This window comes from Podarcis tiliguerta (genome assembly GCF_965153285.1).
Source record: "Podarcis tiliguerta genome assembly, chromosome: 10".
Taxonomy (NCBI): domain Eukaryota; kingdom Metazoa; phylum Chordata; class Lepidosauria; order Squamata; family Lacertidae; genus Podarcis; species Podarcis tiliguerta.
Window position 1 is genome coordinate 60,006,652 of NC_139543.1, and position 6,033 is coordinate 60,012,684.

The 6,033-nt window shown below is 44.0% G+C and overlaps 1 long non-coding RNA gene across 1 annotated transcript in view; it reads left to right on the forward strand.

Moving 5' to 3' along the window:
* LOC310659269 overlaps window positions 1–6,033 on the forward strand; it is a 149,053-nt gene extending 143,020 nt beyond the window's left edge. The window contains exon 8 of the long non-coding RNA XR_014502701.1: window positions 5,139–6,033. This is a non-coding gene — a long non-coding RNA (uncharacterized lncRNA). The remainder of the gene's footprint in view (window positions 1–5,138) is intronic.

A 6,033-nucleotide genomic window follows, 5' to 3' on the forward strand; every position in this document is an offset into this window, starting at 1 on the left:
CATTTTAGCAGCAAAACCGCTAATCCCCCCCTTTAAAAAGCCGTTTTTAGCCCTTTTTTAGCCAATAGCGCTAATAGCGCTACTCCGTCAATGGGCTTGCTTCGCAAGACGAAAAAACCGCAAGACGAAAAGACCCACGGAACGGATTCTTTTCGTCTTGCGAGGCACCACTGTACATAACAGGAACCAATGTTCAATCGAGGTATGATAATCACATTCTTTACGAAGAAGCAAGCTATGGGCCAGACGCTAGACAAAATGTTTTTTAAAGTGGCAGAAGGTTAGCTCCAAGTAAACAGGCTACTAATGACTCCCTCTGTTTTACAAGGGTAATTCCCCCCTGTGTTACTCAGCAAGGACTAGATTTACGGTTGCACTAAACAAGGGATATAAGAAGAGGCCGAAAGAAAGGGGCACCCCTGCTGTAGTGTAATTACTTGGGAGCTTCCTAGTGTGGCAAGCAAGTGGCATTCTGTTGCCTGCACTGAATTCCTTTAGAACTCTTCGGAGTAGAAAAAAACATGCAAGCCGAGCTGGAGAGCAAAAAGGGGGAATATATTTCCATGCTGTTTTTAGTCTGTTTTCACATACTTGAGTAATTGTGCTTGGTTGATGTTTCGGTTCTAAGTGTTGTTTATGTTTTTAAGTTGCCCTGTGGCAGGGTTGAAATTGCAGAACTTTTATGCCAGGTGCACCTTTTTGCATGCCGCACCTGTTCAGATTCCTTTTCTTATTACACAGTTATTAAAGCTACAGGAGCCCTATCCTTCTTTGCATCTGGTCACCCTCCAGAACAGATGCCAGCTCAACCTGTTCTTCCTGTTGCCGGAGCAGTGTGGGTGGAGTTCCTTTTGAAGTTCCCCAGAACTGGAGTCAGGGCTTTTCCAGCAAAGTGGACTCTGAGCCAGAGCGTGCTTTAATAAGCAGTTTGTACTTCATTTTCCAAGCCTTATCTGCCTCTGCCATTTAGAATGAGCTGCTCCAAAATGCGTTCTGTGATAATTATTAAAGTATCAATTAGCCGCCTTTTGAAAATTGTTGTTTAAATGTGACAGTGAAGCTTCATACAGCTAAACCGCAAGAGTCCAGTGTATTAAGATGCAGAGCCACAAATACTTCTGAGTCTGTTTAGACAGGAGCATGCAACTTTAATTTTAGTGTGAGAGCTCACGTGTAGGATATGGAGGATTGTTGTTTTTGTTTACAGGTGTGTGCAGGATTTCTTTTTTTTAAAAAAAATAATTTTTATTGAATGATTTTATGTTACAAAAAACAATACAGCCATACTACCACTAAATATAATTAAGAAATAAAAATTACATACAGCGATATTTAGTTTATTTGTTATTTACCGTCTTATTTCCTCCCAAACATTGCATACAACAACACACATATGTGCAGACACCCACACACCCGCACCCGGTGTGTGCAGGATTTCAGTCCTGCTTCCGCCTTAAAGTGCAGCTTACCATGATGATGAAAAAAGTAAAACATATCCGTTGACTCTCCATCACCCCTGTTCTATAATATGCTGCTAAATCAGGAGATGAAAACACTTCTGCTGCTTCCACCCATTTCCACTTTCCATTATTTCAATGGGTTCCCTTACCTGCTGTGTGCCCTGCTTGTTATGATGGAGCGATAAGGAGAGGGGTGGACAAAAGGGTCGGTGGGAAAATGGGTAGGTTAATCATCTTTTGATTCAGCAGCAAAGGTAAAGTGGAATTTGCAGGGCTGCCAACAATTTGATTGGTCCTTCTCTTGTGCTGCAGCCTGACACGCAGAGCTTCAGCAGCAAATAAAACCTCTTCATTCTCCTTACCTTGAAAAGTTTCCCCACCTTAAATCTCTAGGGACAGAAGGCGCTTGCAGACTGTCTCTGTTTTGGGGTGCAATTCAATCACATGCCAGCAGATTCAGGTTCTGCAAATCATAGCTGATTGGCAGGGCTTGCAAAACAAACCTGCTTACTGCAAAAGATCTGACTTTTGGTGATAAAGCAAGTGAAAGGGAAATGCGCTGAAAAGTGTTGAATAACATTTACTGTGCTGCAGGGCTATCTAAACCATCCCCAAAACAAATCAAGATAGATATTCAGTAAACAGGTTGTCTGGAAACACTGACAGTGTTGATACAGGCTCAAAAGTAGAGGTAGTTTGTTTTGTTTTGTTTTTAAGTTAGCTCCCCTAAATTCAGTTAACAGCAGACATAATTCTTACTTGCTTTAACTCAACGAAAATGTTGACCCAGTGCGCGGCAGTGGTAGAAAAAGAAGAAGAGGTAAATTCCAAGTTAGGGATCGTTAGGAAAGGAATTGAAAATAAATCTGCCAATATCATAATGCCATTATACAAATCTATGGCGTGACTGCATTTTGAATACTGTGGAATACAGTTCTGGTCGCCTTGCCTTAAGAGGGATATTGCAGAGTTGGGAAAGGTTCCGAAAAGGACAAGGCAAATGATCAATGGGATAAAGCAACTCCACCATGAAGAAAGGTTGCAATAGTGGGGACCTTTTAGTTTAGAGAAGAGGCGAGTGAGAGGTGGCACGACCTAAGTTTATAAAATTCTGCATGGCATGGAAAAAGTGGGCAGAGGAAAGTTTTTCTTTCCCCTCTCATAGCACTAGAACTTGTGGGCATCTAATGAAGTTGAACGCTGGAATTTTCAGGACAGATAAAATAAAGTACTGTATTTTTTGCTCTATAAGACTCACTTTTTCCCTCCTAAAAAGTAAGGGGAAATGTGTGTGGATCTTATGGAACGAATGCAGGCTGCACAGCTATTCCAGAAGCCAGAACAGCAAGAGGGATTGCTGCTTTCACTGCATAGCGATCCCTCTTGCTGTTCTGGCTTCTGAGATTCAGAATATTTTTTTCCTTGTTTTCCTCCTCCAAAAACTAGGTGCGTCTTATGGTCTGGTGCGTCTTATAGAGCGAAAAATACACAGTGCATAGTTAAACTATGGAATTCACCCCCACAGGGGCAATGATGCCCACCAGCTTGGATAGCTTTAAAAGAGGATTAGAGAAGTTCGTGGCGGGCAGGGCTATCAACAGCCACGCTGTCTATGTTCTGCCTCCATGGTTGGAAGCAATAACGTTTTTGAATACGTTTCTGGAAGGGGAGAGTGTTTTTGTGCTCAGGTCCTACTTGAGAGTTTCCCACAGCCACCATGTGGGAACAGGATGCTGGACTGGATGGGCCATTGGTCTCATCCAGCAGGTCATCATGTGTCCTTCCAGGGTTTCTCAAACTTGGGTCTCCAGCTGTTGTTGGACTACAACAGCCACCATCCCTGGCCACTGGTTCTGCTAGCTATGGATTATGGGAGTTGTAGTCCAACAACAGCTGGAGACCCAGAGCCAGTGCCGCTGTGCAACGCATCTTAACCATTTTCTGTCGTGCTTTTAAACTGACCGAGTATCTTCTTTCATTTGATGGCGATGGGAAAAAGCAATTGAAGCTCAAGTTTCACAAGTGTACCTGACCCACTGGGTAATGGTTTTCCCAGTATCTTCTGCTCCAAGCTGGCTGCATAGCTGCAGAGTTAAAAGCCATTGCCTTTGCTTCTTTTTCTTCTTTTAAAAGGATGGTGCAGAAGGGGGAAAGAGGCAGCCTCACCAAATCTCTCAATGATTGCTTGGCTGTCATTTGCCCTGTGGTTCGGGGACTAAACTGCTACACTTCCCCCACTGCATGGGAACACAACAGTCTGAGTAGGAAAGTTAATAAATTGAGAGTTCTGGCTGCTTAGGCCCAGGGAAGGTCCAGATGTAGAGGCGTTGCTGGATGCGAGGACTCCAGTTTCAGTGGCAGAGGGAGGCGCGGCCGACAGATTAAGATAATGAGGGGTGATGGTGATCTGATCAGAGACGGAACAGATGTCTCAGGGAGTGAAGGAGATGGGAGGGGACAGCATGTGTACGCACAGAGTAAGAAAATATGAAGGAGCGAGCGGTGAGATGGTGGAGAAGATATGCGAGGTTTCTGTGCCATATAGAATTCCTGGTGCTGGCTGACTGTGGCTTATACTTAAGACGTCGTCTTATATAGAATCAGATCAGCGGTCCATCTTGTACAGTATTTTCTATGCAGGTGCAGGGAACCTTTTTCAGGTTATATTCCCTACCCAGTAATGTTTGTGGGGGAAAGCAGGGGACATGACGGTGGCGGTGGATGGGGCCAGAGACAAAAGGAGGCCTAGCAACCAGTGCCTTTTGAAATATACTCGGAGTTGAGAGTGAATTTCATGCTCTTTATTCAGCTCATAGTGATGAGGAGGAATGGAAGTTCCCCCAGAATGTCTGCTTTAAATACATTATTTACACAATGGGCCCCATGTGATTGGCTAATTCCGGGATTCACCTGTAGGCCAATCAGGTTGCGGATTCACTTCCACCTGGAGCTGGATTGGGTGGCTCCTATGGACCAATCAGACTTCTGCATTCTGGATCCTACTGTTCTAGGACGAATCAGACTGCTGCATTCTGAATCCTATTGTTCTAGGACCAATCAGACTGCTGCATTCTGAATCCTATTGTTCTAGGACCAATCAGACTGCTGCATTTTGGTTCCTATTCAACTCAATACATACCTTTTTACAGCATGCTGGTTTCCACACGCCCTGCTCTTTCCCCCATCTAGGGAAGCAAAAGGCATTGTCAGAGTTGAAGGACACATTCCAGCCAAGCAAAAACACTCAAGGAGGATGTGAAACAGGAGCAGTGAGGGGAGGCAAGGGGTGGCTGTAGACAGTACCAAGGATCAGAGAGGTGGAAGACCCACCCCCACTGACCTGGACTCTGACCGTAAAATGGTGTTAATAATACAGAGCCTGACAAGGGCTGGAACACAGGGTTGGGCGGGGTGAAGGAGACAGCAGCCTTCGAACATAGGGGTGGCTGGGCCAGTAAAGAGGCGTATCTGAGGTCGCTCAGCCCCAGCCAACTAGAAAAAACAAGTGTCTGCTTGTAAACAAAACCCGAGAACAGTCCTCACATCCATGGGGAAGGGCGGGAGGAGAGAAGGAATAAAGAGGCATATGAGACCATGATAATAGAGTGAATTTAAATTCAAGACATAAAACATCTGCCTGCACAATAAAGTATTGTTTTTACTTCTGTTTCCTTCCAGTCTTTTGAAGGCGCTCTGACACAGAAGCCTTCTGAGCGCTCCAGGTTGTGGTCGCGCCCATACCTGCTTAACTTTAAAGACAAAACTACAAAGGTGCAGCTTGTCATCTAGGGGAAGGGATGTGGTTGAAATGTGACCTCACTCTTGTGGCTGATTTTCCCATTAACAATGCAGTCATTAGGCTGCATTGTTATTACCTGCCAGCATATGTATATTTCCTTGTATTTCCTCAACTCCCCCCACCTTTCACATGACCTCCCACTTGACCTCGTGATTACTCATTTTCAGTGATGTCTTTTTTGAAGCTGTCAGCAAAAAGGCATTGCTTGTGTGTCAGTTACATATTAAAAAGGGTATAGTCTTGCAAGAGCTGAAACTGGCTAGGTTCAATAGAGAGCTTGCAGAAGGCCCTTGTTAGTTAGACATAGCCACACGAAGAGTACCAGTTCTTTAGATTATGCCTTCAGAAACACAGCCAACTCAGTGGAGCAGTGCGTGTTGAAAAAAATTAGTTTAAACATATCTAACTCTGCATCGAATTGCAGTCTTAGCTGGATTAGTTGCAAAGTTGAAACTGACAAAAGTATTATCTAAATTTTGCCCTAGCTTAATTTGTTTCATCGCCTATGCAGCTACCCCTCTTTGCAGGCTGAGTGATCACTCCACTTCTTGCATGGCTAGCACTGAATCTTATGTTTTCATCATTTGTTGGGCAAGAGTGCTTAGGCCAGATGTTTTGTCTTATTGTTCTTATTCTTTTTTATGGTTGCTCTGCTTGCTATTTGATTTTTATCTGCCTTGCGTTATAGTACTATTGGTGATTACGTTGTTTTACATATTATATGGCCTTCTTGTACTCCTTCTGGGATTGCCTGGCAATGAAGGATGGTGTTTG